Genomic DNA, 15804 nt, shown 5'->3' on the forward strand with positions numbered 1-15804 from the left:
TTTTTTTTTTCAAAAAGGAGCACTACTTTCTGCCTCTGCGTCAAACGAGGCACATGGTCATTCTTTCGTTAGCAGATACGCATGACTAAGGTAGATCGAAGTGTGAGGATTGCATGGTTGCATCATTTTATTATTCGACTCCGTCAAGCATCCGTTGCAACTAAATAAACATATACTCCCTCCATTCCTAAATATTTGTCTTTCTAGATATTTCAACAAGTGACTACATACAAAGTAAAATGAGTGAATCTACACTTTAAAATATGTCTATAAACATCCGTATGTAATAGTTCATTTGAAATCTCTAAAAAGACAAATATTTAGAAACGGAGGGAGTACTCCCTCCGTCTAGGTGGGTAAGTCATATTAGGAAGAGCAGCGCAACCTAGGTGGCTGGAGATTGGACGAGGAGGAGCACCTCGACCAAGAAACCTCCAATCACAGCATTGTTTTAAACGGAAGGAAAACCAGCATTGACTCGCTAGTTATTAGCTGCTGTTTGAGTTGTCCATGCGCGTGCGTATGTACTGCATGCAAAATCGTTTTAATCTCTTGCCTAATCAACACACAGCCACGATGCATGCAGTGGTCCTTTCCTTGCGGGCGCCTCCTCTTGATGGTTTTAGTGGGCAGCAGTACGAGGCTAGGAGAGAAACGAGGAAGGAATTTAATGTATTGCGCCTAAGATTTTTGAAAATATCTGGTTTTCGTAAGGTGACTTACTCGCCTAGACGGAGGAAGTATATAACTTGCAACAATTGTACTGCAATTATTGTGGGATAACTTACGTTGAATGTGTGTGCATGCCCGCGCAACAATGGTGCCTCGCATGTACTAGAGGACAACGAAGGATGCATCTGGGTTAGGTAAAACAAAAAGGAAGTGCACAAAACCGTATGCTGTTCGGTCATCCCCGACGGGTCGCAGTCTCGCTAGGGCTAGCGGTGGTTGGAAAACTTGGCAGCAGTTTACTGGATGGGTCGCAATCAGAGATCACAGCGGGTCCACTGCTTGTCTGGTAGGGCGTGACTGGCTGGCGGGCCCGGGGTCGCGTGGTCTGCCGCAGCTGGGCTACGCGCCGGCTCGTGCCGGGACCGTACGGCCACGCGCCCGCCCGCTCCAGGCCTCCTCGCAGCTCCCGTTTCCTTGGGCGAAAACAATATGGCCACGGACAGGCACAGGTTGTACACGCAATTTTTGCGTTGAGCATGCTGAGGTGGATCCGCGATTTGCCGTGCACCCGGACCGCCGGCTACCGAGTTTTATTTCTTTTGGCCGGCTACCGAGTTGACTAAATGCAAGAGCGAGTACGGTACGGTGGTCCTCCAAGTACAAAACTTACTTAAGCCGGTAGTGATACTATTACTACTAGAGATGATGAAAACTACAGTATAAATACATAAAATACAATATATTACAAGTTTGACATTTTGAAACCTAACCCACTCCAACTATCAAAATGGGTTTAATTAGTGTTTTATTTTAAGAATGCTGCCATGCATATGCCTTTGTATTGCAGACCGTAGCATTTCTACTACTTGAGTAATACATTTTTCTATCCGCAAAAAAAAATATATGCCTTTGTATGATGGCACTTGCCAACCTATCTGGTCCAACACGGCACACAAAACTGTTAAAGGACAAGCCAAAAAATTTTTTTACTTGCAAAACTCGGGGAAATGGTATTAGTGGAAACGTGGGTTTCTGATTCAAAACAGAAGTCTTCAAGCAAGATGAAAGCACACATTAAGGAAAGATGATTATCTTCTTCCACACATTTTAGGTTTCAAAGTTGAGCACTAGCCAACGACATATACACTAGTTGATAAAAGCGGTCTCCTTACATATATTTCACGTTATTAGGGATAAAAGCATGTTATATTCCCACAAACGACATGGTATACAATGGGTTATCTCTAGCGCTAAATGTTTACCTGATCTTGAAATTATTGGGTGATTAAAACTAAAATTTTAAAAAAATAGAAGAAGACATCTCGTACAATGGAGAGAGTGTCTCATTTTTTTAAACTAAGATATTAGCTCTTCGGTAAGAGAAGGCAATTTCTCTCATTTCCCGTTTCTCTCTATTCCATCATCATGTATATTATGTGTCATTGCTAAGATAGCGTCACTGTAACTCATTAAGAAATCGAAATTATATAACACTACAATATAGCCTTGTTTCAAAATAATGTTGAGCATGTAATTAGCAGAAAAGAGCTGGCACATTAACAAATCGTTGCAACAACAGACGCCAAATGTAATAGTATTCAAGGATGTGTCCTAATTAAAAGCAGCATGATACATGCTCAACTTGACAAGCTACCAGGGCAAAACTTATTGGGTGTGTGCATTTGTGTACGAGCTGTTGCCGTATCTAGATACAAATTTCCTTTTGTTTTTACAGAAGCTAATATATCAATACCTAGATGATATGAATTACACCGGCTTTTGCAATAACACTATATAGTACCTGGTCAATATATTGGGGATGCACACAACCACAAAAGATAACACCAAGAAGAAGAACAAGAAGAAGAAGAAGAAGAAGAAGAAGAAGAAGAAGAAGAAGAAGAAGAAGAAGGGAATGTAAAGGGAGCCGATGCAAGCAACGACACACAACAAACAAACATGCATCCTTGTATCATCATCACAAGGACAACACAAAATGTTTCATTTCTCTTGCCATGGAGTGGTAATGCTCTTTGTGTTTGTCAGCTAGCTATAACCCGCATGAATCACCATGATATGGACATTCCTGGTTAACGCCTCCATTACCCACAAAAGCGACAAGGAAAACAATTGGTTATCAGCTTCCACATGACTTGACAACTTTGATTAATACATGCGAGTATATTAGTGATGACCTTACACTTGACACATTTTTTCGCAACCCCAAGGGTCGCATGTGAGTAGGCATTTTATTTATTTTTGGATTTTGTTGGTCCTACGTTGAGTTTCTCATGTTTGATTCAATTTCTTAAAAGTGCAACTTCAGTTTGGCAAATGCAACTCCATTGACCTAGTCATAAATAGCCCCCTTTTTTCCTTTAAAAGCCGAAGTGAGATAAAATTACCGCTTGTGCCTAGGGCCGATAGCTAGTAGAGAGAATTTTGCACGGTAAACCATCGATTAGACATATATAGTTCTTCCACTAACATGTACTCCCTCCGTCCGGAATTAACTGTCGCCGGAATGAGTGAATCTACACATTAAAACACGTCTAAATACAATAATGTCAGCAACAATTAATTTCAGGACGGAGGTAGTACTAGTTAGGCGATGTATAGTGCAAGATGCTTAATTAGAAAAGTAATTTGGTTTTTACTTGAGCATTAGTGCTCATTGGTACAACATAAACGCTTAATTGTTAGTGTATCATGTAAAATACCTACCTTGTGTTAGTGTGTTGAGCATTAGCTGCTCAATGATTGAAATCACGATGTTGCGTAATTAATTACAAAGCTTTCTCCTTCCGTGAGAAAAAGGTATGTACTCCTTCCGTCCGGGCTTATTGAGCGTCTTTATATATATGGTTAAATTTTGACCATAAATTTAACTAATAAAATATATAATACATGACAAAAAAAATATACCGTGTGAATCCTCTTTTGAATACAAATCCTTAAATGTATGCTTTACTAACATATGCATTATATTTTATTAGTTAATATAGATTATCAGGCATCAACCTAAAATACGAAGGGGGCCGATAAACCCGGATGGAGAAAGTAACAACTAACAATATCTCTTCGGATCTACTAGATCGAAGAAAATAAGTACTACACTAACAAGATAGGACCGCAGGAGTGGAAGATAGAAAGAAAAGATAATGTTATCTGCGTAGCCATGCATATATTGGATTGGTTGACGGCGATATCACTTCCGTTTGACCAGGGGCAAGCATTTTGCCTCCCACCACCCTGCACATGTCCGACACAAGGATCGATCCAGAGACACACTCAGATCCTACTAGCCTCTGTCGCGCCAGAGTGCTAGATTGGCACGCTGATCATCTCTAGAACGAAGAGTGCACCTCATCGTGTTTCCTCACTCACGTAAGCTAGCTACTTCGCATACCCAACTTAGTGCCTTCTCAATTAGCAAGATGCATGCCGTATCAAATTTGGCTTGTCTCTTGGAAGATGCAGGTGTGGCTTGTTAAGCGCGCGTGTCAATCAACCGGTCTAATCAGCCCCCGGAATCACACACGATGGCAAGCAACACCACACTACCCACGGAAACCATCCAAGATGCCCACCGAAATTCAAACCAGCGTGCTCTTTCTCAGGCTCCCCACGCGCGCGCGCATGCAACGCATTGCTCTGTATCGAAAGCGGCGAGGCTTCGGCGCGCCCGTTCTTCGACCCAATAAACTACTCCACGACCGCGCAAACTCCGGCTAGATTTTGGTGGTCGCGCACGCCGCAGCAACCACTGATCTCCATCACGTACTCTCTCCTCGCACTCCGGTGCCGACGAGAATGCGCGCATCACTCTCCCCGCACGCCGCAGCAACCACCCCCGTACCCCGAGACTGTTGCTAGCTCAAAAGCGCCTTTTCTTTTCAGGTGGAAGAAGCAACCGCATTCCACTCCCTTTCCCTGGCTATAGCTTTTCCTTCTTGGCAGCTGCACACATATGGTGGCCTTGCTTTCTTTTCCGCCAAGTGTCCATGCCAAAAATGACCGCTGAAGTTGGCGATAAGGTTGTAGTTGTAGAGGAGGAGGTTGGCGATAAGATTAACTAGAGTTGGACTGAGAGGGACATGGAGAAATTGGATTGCCTTTTGTGTTCTGGTATGCAGTTCTGATTTGTGCATTCATCCGGCCCCTGCTAATCTACCACACAATCTTAATATAACGGCTTGGCTAATTCATTCCTTCATCTCTCCCTGCGTTATTTTTCTTGAAATGCTTGCCGAGGCAAGGGCAGGAGCTCTGTCATTTCATATTAGAAGAAGAGAGTTGTTCAGTTAATGTGAGAAAACTGAGCTAAAACTCATCTCTCCATTCTTTTAGGTTTACAAGCACACACACATTTGAGAATTATTTTACAACAAGTTAGACCAAATGGTTGTGTGCATCGTCCATTGCAAAGGCCAGGGGAAAACCCTCCTTTTCAAGAAAACAAAACCAGTTAAACCAAATAATTTTTATGAGTTGCGTGCCATAAAAAAAGACAGCATGGGAAACATGTTTTAACATGAACTGGTAAATGCATATGTGGAATGCACATTGATATTAAAGAGAAAATTAGTTACACATCGATACTAGATAGGATATCAATTACGTGTTAATTAAGTGGATAGTGTAGATGTTCATATTTGGTACGATGTTAATTGCACGCTAACATGTCGAGTGCTCACCACTGAAACATATAGGTTGTTCGATTAACATGGTTTGATGGTCGAGATTTATTGAATCCACCCCCTTTGGGTCTTTATTTATTGCTATAGATAGTGATATATTATTATGACATAATTATTATTATTTAGTCAAATGGACTAAAAAAATGCGTGTAGGCCTTGTAAACACAAAAGGAGGTCTTAACTTATTATTCATAAATTATCTGTAAAACAAAGTAATATTTTTCAAGCCAAAGGAGGTTCACATAATCTGATACAACAACAATAATTTACAGAAACATATTGGTTGGATTATTGGTGTGCTAACACTCCTCTATGACCGGAAGAGACCAAAAAGATGTACGTTGGTGATACTGAAACGTAGATAAAAATATAAATGTTTTCACAAAATAATATACTATGTCGGCGTTCTAGGAACGGGGGTCCCAAGACTTGCCTGCCTGTGGCCCACGGCGTGGCTCTGCTAGCAGCTCCGTACGGCCCATCTTCATCAAGGCATTCAAGTCCCTCGCGAGGGGCCAAGCCTCGCGAGGCGGACGACACAAGGCCTCCTCAGGAGCGGCCTCGCCAGGCTGGCTCGCGAGGGGCGGAGAGATCAAGGCGAGGCAAACCTCGCGAGGTTCTCGTAACGTGAGCCATGACGATCAAGATCAGGCGGGCGCCAGGCGGGCGTCAGCGCGCACAGTGTCCTTGTTTTCTCTTTGGTGCTAAGGAGGCAAACGCAGGCGCGGAGTACCGAGGCGTCAAGCAAAGGTTTCCATATCAGTGCAACGAGACCAAGACCAGCCGGACGGCAAGATGGAGGTCACCACGGAGCCCAAGGCGGCGTCACCACCAGAGCCTTTTGCAGGTGAAGACTGCTTTTGTCAGGATAAGATGTACTAGTTGTCCCCTTTCAAATTGGCCATTGTTGGCTCCCTTCCCGCTCAATATTTGGGGAGAGGACCAGAGCCACTATAAATAGGGCTAGCCACCACAGCAAGAGGCATCGAACCAGTATAAATCTTGTGTTTTTTGTGTTGTGAGTTCGTCGAGTTAGCCCTTGAAATCTTAGCGAAGCTAGGACGTGGATCGGTAGGGGGGAGATTTTCGTGCGCACCCCAGTGTTCGAACCTTGAGGGTTTTGCCGGAACCCGAGATCCGACATTTGACACGCCAGGTAGGGGTGCGCCGAAACTTCCCTTCCGTTGCTCCGCGTCCAGTTGCTTCATCGTCTCCATGGCGGATGCGCGCCGCGCTCGCGCTGAGCGCCGGGCTGCCCTCGCCGCCCACGTTGCTCAGACGGCTCTGTCCCCATGGCGGACGCGCGCCCCGTCGTTCTCTGTCGCCTGCCGCCAACGCCGCCACCGGCCCGACGGGGAACGAGCAGCAAGCATCCTCGCTGCACCCCTCGGTGCGGTGGGACGGCCGCACCGCCACTCCATCGCTGACCCCGGCCGGTTCGTCATCCCACGCTCGTCGCGCTCCCGTGGACGCGCAGGCCGCTCTATGCATGGCGCGCGAGCTCCTGCGCTACCGCCCCGTCGACGACCTCTACGAGGACTGGCTCGACCGCATCGCCGAGCTTGTCAGCGGCGCAGGGGGCTCCCCTACGCCGTCCCTCTCGCTGCCTCGCCCCCGCCAGCCACGGGCGCCGTGGCCCATGGAGCGCCTCCACCACCTCTGCCCCCAAGACGGAGTCTTGGCGCCAAGGCACGCGGCCCCACGGCGCGACCTGCCGCGTCCGGCGCCCGCGCAAGAAGAAAGAAGTTGCCAAGAAGTCCCTCGGCCACGAGAAAACGCCCCCGCGCTCCCTGCACCACCACGGCAAGACCGCGTGCCGCCTGCGGTGGCGGTGCGGGGACCCCATCAAGAACAAGTTCTCCACCAACGCCGAGTCCCGGTGACCGCGGTAGGCTGCCGCGCCTTCACCCCTGAGCTGCGTAGCGTCGCCTGGCCGGGCAAGTTCAAGCCGGATCTGCCTCCTCGCTACGACGACACCCCCGACCCCGCAGAGTTCCTGCAGCTCTACGAGCTGAGCATCGAGGCGGCCAACGGCGACGAGAAAGTCATGGCGAACTGGTTCCCCATGGCTCTCAAGGATGGCACCCGCTCCTGGCTCCTGAACCTGCCTCCAGGCTCGATCTCCTCCTGGGACGAGATGCGCGACCGTTTCGTTGCCAACTTTCAGGGCACTCGCGACCGTCCACCAGCCGCGGGTGACCTACGCCGCGTCAAGCAACAACCAGGAGAGACCCTCCAGAAGTACATCCAGCGCTTCAACAACGTTCGCCTCAAGATCCCCAAGGTGACGGACGAGTCCATCATCTCCGCGTTCTCTGATGGCGTCCGCGACATCAAGATGAAGGAGGAGCTCGCCATCCACGAGGAGCTATGCACGTCTCTGGAGCTGTTCAACCTGGCGACCAAGTGCGCAGGAGCTGAGGAGGGGCGCCTCTCCCTCCTCGAGCTCCCGGCTGCGGACCCGGAGGAGAAGAAAGCCAAGGCCAAGGACGTGAAGCGCAAGGGAGCAGCCGTGCTCGCGGCGGAGCCGGACACGAAGCGCGGCAGGGACCAGCCCGAGTCATCCAAGAGCAGTCGACCGTTCTGCGCCTTCCATAACCTGCATAGCTACAACACCAGCGACTGTCAGGAGCTTAGAGCCATTCGAGAAGGACGCTTCGGTCGACGCCCCGAGCGCAACGACCGGGGCTACGGCCGAGGAGGAGGACGTGGTGGCGGACGCTGGGATGACCATGGCCCGCGCCAGGAGTGGCGCGACCGGCCTCGTGAGGACCGCTGGCAGGATCAGCCTCGCGAGGGCACCTGGAAGGATCAGCCTCGTGAGGATGGTCCTCAGGGCAACGCCGGTCTTCCTCCACTACTGCCACCACCGAGAAGGAATTAATGACGACCACCATCAAGATGAGGGGGTTGGGGGCTTCCAGGAGCCGCGTGCTATCGCCTGCATCCTGGGCGGAGCTCAAGCCCCGGCCTCACAGCCTATCTTCAAACAGTTTGTCCGTGAAGTGAATGCAGTCCTCCCCAAGCTCGAGGCCATGCGCCCGCTCACATGGTCCAAGTGCCCCATCACGTTCAGCTCGGCAGATCAGCTCAAGTGCGCGGCTACCGCTGGCGCCCTCCCGATGCTTTGTTCACCAGTCATCAGCACCGTGCAAGTTACCAAGACCCTCATCGATGGTAGCGCATGGCTCAATGTCCTGTCCGTCGACATGTTTGACAATCTCCAAGTGCCGTATGATCAGCTTTAGCCCACCAAGCCTTTCTCAGGAGTGACCGACGGCTCCACCACCCCGATCGGGCATATCCGCCTTCCTGTCACCTTCGGACAGCGCGACAACTACCGCACCGAGCTCATCGACTTCAACGTCGCCCACATCCGCCTGCCATATAATGCGATCCTCGGGTACCCAGCCCTGACCAAGTTCATGGCGGTGACCCATCACAGCTACAATGTCCTCAAGATGCCAAGAAGCGGCGGAATCATCACAGTCCCGTGCGAAGAAAGAGACGCGGTGTGCTCCCTCGAGCGTGCCTTCCAAGCTGCAGCAATCGACGACCCCGATAGCAAGGGCGACTGCCCTCCTGAGGCCAACCCGAAGAAGAAGAAGCAGCTGCACCGCGCAGGGCCTCAGGCAAGCGGCGCCTCGTCAGGATCGGCGCCCGCACCTGGGGCGCCTCCCTCCTCGGGCAGGGCTCGGGGGCTCTCTTCTGGAGGGCCTCAGACTTTGCCAACATCACGAGGGAGGCGCTTGGGCACCACTTGGAGGCATGCTTCGCGGCACGTTTCCATCAGGAGAACACAGGGCGAGGAGCGCCCACCGCTCAGGAGTTCATCACCAAGACCACTCAGGAACTGCAAGACGCAAGGGCCATGCGCGGCGGCCGCCGCTCACCAGGCGCAGCTCCCCATCCAGGCGAGGATGCCGGGTTGCACGTCTTCATCGACGTCCCAGGGCTCAACAGGGCCGCATCTCAGGAGCTCTTCTGGCCTTCGCGCGTGGGACGCTGCGAGGGCCCACCGCACAGCTACGTTCGCATGACTTTTGGCCTGCCGAGCGTGGCGTCCGCCTATCAGCGCAACCTGCGGCGCGCCCTGGCGACTCAGGAGGCCAGGCGCCACGCCGTCCTGACGGAGATGGAGACGGTCCTCAAGGAACCGCCCAGACCCCCAGAGCCTCCCGAGGCTCAGGGCCCCGGTGGCTCATGAGGAGCGACCCCTTCGCCGCGTACCTTCAGCTACCCCAACTCTCCTTCATCAACAGAATCAGGTGAAATTTTCCAAGTTTGTTTAGCTGGGAGCGCCCTCAAGGTTGCATCATTCCCAGGCCACGTGGGTCCGTCCCTGTGGCATGTATCCCTTTTCATGTCTTTAGCTTACCTTGCTGGGGGAGCCCCTCGGGCTGCATCATCCCCAAGTCGCTCGGGCCTGACCCAGTGGCATGTATCTTCCCTGCATTTACTTAAGCCAGTATGATTTCCATGCTTAATCTACCTATGACTATCACATGTTTGACTCTCACCTCCCACAGGGGCTACTCATGCTGGCACGGCGCTTGTGCACGGGTCCGTCCCTGCAACGTCGACAAATCTGAGCGGCCGAGCCCTAGGCACACGCGCCACCTCACCGGGCCCTCAGTGCCTCCATTCTCTGGCAAAGCAATCAGTGGCCGCCCGGCAACCATAATGGCAAACTGTGTCTTTCCTTGTGCTGGCTTGCAGGAATCTCCTGAGGATGACGGCAGGCGGCACCGCGAGCTCCCTTTTCCCCCATGCAATCCGCATGCGCGTTGAAAGGGGGGCTCCTGAGCATCACGACTCAGGAGCTCTTACTGGCTCTCCGGCTCTCACCCCCCTGGCCTTGACCACGGCACACGACCTGGCATACCAGCGGCGGCTGAGCTCGCCCGAGGGCCGGGACCAGAGGTAGTAGGGCACAAAGGAGAACGTGGGGAAGAGGGGAGGCTCGTATGGGCCTGACCTAGCTACGCTGCGGACGCCTACGCACGAACCTGGCGCATCACGAGGAATCAACCCTGAATCGTCAAGATAAGTCCCGCGCTCAGATCGGCTAATCGTTGGAGCTAGGGGTCATACTCGCCGCAGCCCTGTTGCGGCAACGCCGCCTCCCTTTCTTACCTTACCACAGCTGCTTGAGCGCTAAAGGGGACCTCCTGAGCATCGCGTCTCAGGAGGTCTTACTGGACCTCGGGCCGCTCACCTCCTGGCCTTGACCACGGCACGCGACCTGGCATACCAGCGACGACTGCAGCTTGCCTGGGGACCGGGACCTGTCAGCGTAGAGCAACAAGCCGTCGCGAGGTTGGAAAGGGGAGACCGAGCCTAAACAGGACATGCGTTCGCAAATTTCCATAATAAGGGTAATATCAACAAAAGACACTACAGACCCTTTACACGCCCCCGCGGGTTACTTCTCGATTCCTCGCAGGCAACAAAAGACGAGAACTTAGGAGAATCCTATCTACACTCCCCCGCGGCCGACGTCATCATCAACAGTGGGCCACGGGAGGCCGGCGCCAACCCCATCCAGATCAGCGACGGCGGCGGCTGGACGCCGCAGCCTTGCTCCGGGCGCGGTGGGAGCTTGGGGGCACGTAGCTGTCGTCGCTCGTCTCCAGAGTCTCGTAGAGCTCAGGAGAACCGCTGGACTCCCAATAGTCGCTGCTGCTGGAGGAGCCGCAGGCGGGCGCGCATCGTCCTGGCGCCCCCTCTAGGGCAGCACTCCAGGCGGCGGCCCTCCGCATCGAAGACCTTGAAGGACAGCGTGGAGGCGCCGTCATAATTGAAGTGGATCGCGTGGGCGCCCTCCGCGCGGCAAACCCGCGCGACCTCACCTCAGCCGCGGGTCATGAAGATCTTGCCGGAGTAGATCATTTCAACCTCTGCTCCGGTCGCCGGAGCGTCGCAGTCAGCATGCTGCAACCAGAGCTCGAGGGGCCCCCCTCGGCGGCATCACGTCGGAGAAGAACCGCGGGAAGCGAATCCAAATGCTCGGGGGCATCGCCGCCCACAGCACAAGCTCGCGCGAGGAGTCCGTGGCATGGACTCCAGGGGCGGCGCCGCGCGCCGCGACGACACGTCGACCATGGCCACGGCGCGCGCGCCGACGCTCGTCGCATCTCCCTCCTGAGCCCCCGGCTTGGGCGTACATGGGTAACGGATACCCAGGAGGAGGCCGCTCGCACCAAGGCCTCGTCACCACCTGCATCGCCGCCGCGTCGCGGCGGTGGCCCGGCCTCTTCTTCGGCGGGAGCGGTACCGGCCCGTTGAGGGGAGTCTTTCCTTTCTCCGCAGCAGAAAACCTTCGGATGGGCGCCATCGGTGTCAACGGTGGAGCAGAGGAAGAAGAAGCGGGCGGAACGGAAAGAGATGGGCGACGGGGGCTCTGCCCCCCTCCTCATTTATAGCAGGAGAAGGCCAACCAGCGCCCCCCACGATCACATGTAATGATGGTTTCTCCTTGCATGTCGCAGGGACTTGTCAAGTCGGGCAGTTACCGAGGCAGCGTGGGGAAGCGGAGACACCCACGTCCAATCAACCGCCACGCGTCGACCAAGGCCGCAGACTATTGGGGCCCGCGGCGCTCCGCACTTGACCTTTGGCTTCGCCTCGAAGCCAAGCCCGAGCGCGCCTTGGGCCCGGGGGCTACTGTCGACGTTCTGGGAACGGGAGTCCCCAGACTTGCCTGCCTGCGGCCCACGGCATGGCTCTGCTAGCAGGATCGTACGACCCATCTTCATCAACAAGGCATTCAAGACCCTCGCGAGGGGCCAAGCCTCGCGAGGCGGACGACACAAGACCTCCTCAGGAGTGGCGTCGCCAGGCTGGCTCACGAGGGACGGAGAGATCAAGGCGAGGCAAATCTCGCGAGGTTCTCGTGACGTGAGCCATGACGATCAAGATCAGGCGGGCGCCAGCGCGCACAGTGTCCTTGTTTCCTCTTTGGTGCTAAGGAGGCAAGCGCAGGCGCGGAGTACCGAGGCGTCAAGCAAAGGTTTCCATATCAGTGCAACGAGACCAAGACCAGCCGGACGGCAAGACGGAAGTCACCATGGAGCCCAAGGCGGCATCACCACCAGAACCTTTTGCAGGCGAAGACTGTTTTTGTCAGGATAAGTTGTACTAGTTGTCCCCTTTCAAATTGGCCGTTGTTGGCTCCCTTTCCGCTCAATATTTGGGGAGAGGACCAGAGCCACTATAAATAGGGCTAGCCACCACAGCAGGAGACATCGAATCCTCACCCCACACACACACCAAACACAAGAACACCTCAACCTCAGGAGGCTGTTCTTCCCCTTGTACTGTTCATCCTCAGCCCAAGAGGCAATCCACCACCACCACACTGGAGTAGGGTATTACACCACAACGGTGGCCCGAACCAGTATAAATCTTGTGTTCTTTGTGTTGCGAGTTCGTCGAGTTAGCCCTTGAGATCTTAGCGAAGCTAGGACGTGGATCGGTAGGGGGGAGATCTTCGTGCGCACCCCAGTGTTCGAACCTTGAGAGTTTTGCCGGAACCCGAGATCCGACATACTACTCCATCCTTTTCAATATAAAGTGTGCTTTACTATTCGGTCTCCAATGTACAACGTTTACTTATACTATGGCTAACCTAGTAAAAGGTAAATGAATATAGGAATATTTTGATACAATGAAAATCTTATATGACTAATCCATATACTCTCGTGCACATTAGATGTCGAAGTTTTAAAATGATGATCACACTCATAATAATGTGCCTTACACTGTATTTTAGGAAGGGACCGAGCGTGCCATACTAATTAAGCAATTTCATAATCTCTAGCTTTTCCCAAAAAGTTATGTACATTTCATCAAAACAAATTCATATGCAAAAAATATTGGTTTGTGCTACAATTCACCTCTCTATTTAGGAAAGCGCTTTAGATTGACATCTATACCTACAACATAAGGTAGCATCATTCACATATACCACCTGAGATTGGGCATATTGTTTCAAGGAATAAATGTTGTTACAAAATGTCGATTTAAATCCATACAAAAAAAATTACTCGAGCCTTGAAGTAAATATTACCTACAAATCTAATCAAATATTATCAAGTTAGGAACACATACCGATCTCCCGGAGCAAAAAATGCATAAAAACGCAAATGCATTATCATGCAGATTTGCTACGATATTTGTCTAACCATACGGATATAAAAATAAAACCAACTTGAAAATTAGCAAAAATATTTGTTAACTCATAAAATCTTTACCAAATATATGGAATATACAGAAATTGTTTAAAAGAGTAAATATTCCATAGGTTTAAAATCTTCTTCCGCATGCGTATCATAATACGTGCATTTCAAACACTTACTCTCGATTCGTGTTTCATATGTTGACTATCTCGTCAAAGAAGCATTGAAGTTTTTTATGGCGAAAAGAAGAGTTCAGAAGGACCCCGGAGCAGCATTAACTAAACATAGCAAGTACACAACATATTACAACATGACCAATGGCTACAAGGAAATAACAAACTGGATCCTGACTTTTACAAAAATGACCCCGGAACCAAGATGGAAAACGCAATCGAGACCAAAGCTTCTTCTCCACCAGAATAACCTCATCGGTACCGGGGACAACACCACTGGGACGACAAGACCTCCAAGACACCATGTCGCAGGTTTGGTGATGAAGAAATGCCGCCTCCCATTAGGTTCCATGGCCAGGAGGAATAGATCTGGCCGCCCTTCGGCCCGCATACGCGATGGCGTATGTCTTGAAGCAATCTGTCACCGAAATGTCACAACATGCACCAAGGCCTTCCCAAAACAGCCACTGAGGTCGTGCTACTTGCCGATCTGGACCTCCATCTCTCACCACTTCGGACCGCCACGTTGACCATCAAAGTACGGGACCAAAATGACATCTCCTTGTCCAAAGTCGCTACCATCACGATAGCAAGATCGAGGGGAAGAGGAGATGCGGGAAACGCCGCCATGAGGAAGAAAGAACGCCATCAACCGTCGCTCTACTTGACCACCTCGCCGAAAACCCGCAAGGCGGGCCTCTAAAGGAGGTTGAAGAGAACAAATAGTGGCTAGAGGAGAAGCCACTGGGAAAAACCAACGCCACTCTAACGCATGAGAAAAACAATAATAACATCGCTGTAGTTCAAAGTATACATCACCAGAGATTGGGAATAAAACATGTACCAGCTTCCAACCAACTTGTGTTATCCACCGGGCAACGACATGGAGAGTGCAAGAAGATAACCGGAGATGAAGATAAATAATATGCTCCACTGGAAGACTCGGCAACGGAATGACTAAGAGTATTCAGCATGAATTATTATTGGGACCTAGAAGAAAATTGGAAAAAAGGACCGCCGACAGTCATCTCCTACAACTCCAAAGAAGAGAAAAGGAAGGCGACCAAATCCGACTACATCCGAGAAGTAATTGGTCGTAGAGGCTTCAAATCCAACTTTCATGGAGCAGTAGCCGAGGAAGACGGTGCTGAAGCAGAGGTACGAAAACGAATCTAAGACCACCACTCCTCATCACCGAAAGTCTCCTCCAAGATCTAGCTAGATACAAGCCAAGAAAAACTATAGACACCAACTCAGAGGCTATATAGACATGGTGGAGAGGGGGGCCAATCTCCTCTCCCTCTCCTATCCAGCCGACGAAGCCGAGAGAGAGAAGAGGAGGTGGCAGAGTAGGTGGAAAGGGCAAGGAACGCACGAGCAGGAGAGAGAGAAAGAAACGGGGAGAATAGGAAGCATTGAAGTTGTTATCGGTTCTAAATGCAACGTTTAATCATATGAAAAAGAGAACAAACCAAGTTGCTCAAGAGATTGCTTAAGTAATGAAGTATTCACACAAGGGCACTGTCCTTAAAGACACTATGCTTTACAGGAATGGAGCGCTCAGGGCAACATCCGCGTGGTGGGCCCCGTCCGGCTTGTGGGCTCTGTAGGCCAACCCCCCAAACAATGGTCTCGTGTGTTCAAAGTCCGGGTGCGGCTTGTCGATTTGCGGCGTGTTTGTTGTCTTCGAGATACACCGCACTGATACAAAAGAGTAAGGCACCCGCACTGCCCCCAGATCTAGCCCTTCCACATCGCACCCCCCGCACACGCAAGAAGGCACCCACACTGCCATAGGTCCACCACTGCGCCACCCATCTCCCTTTCTCTCCCCACGTCTCTTGCGGCGAGGCAATGGGCGGCGAGAACAACGCGTTGGGCACGAAAGAGCAAGCAGCGCGAGAGGCCGCCAAGGCCCTCGACGTGCGTCGCGCCGCGGCGACACTCCCAAATCCATCACGGTTCGCATACAGTCCACCTCTCCCCCAGGCTAATTTCAAAAAGTAGATCTGAACTCCAAGCAAAATCACCGGGCTTTCATGAAAATTGTTCTTGTTGGTCATATGGTATGGATTTGTG

This window comes from Triticum aestivum, chromosome 3D (genome assembly GCF_018294505.1).
Source record: "Triticum aestivum cultivar Chinese Spring chromosome 3D, IWGSC CS RefSeq v2.1, whole genome shotgun sequence".
Classification (NCBI taxonomy): Eukaryota; Viridiplantae; Streptophyta; class Magnoliopsida; order Poales; family Poaceae; genus Triticum; species Triticum aestivum.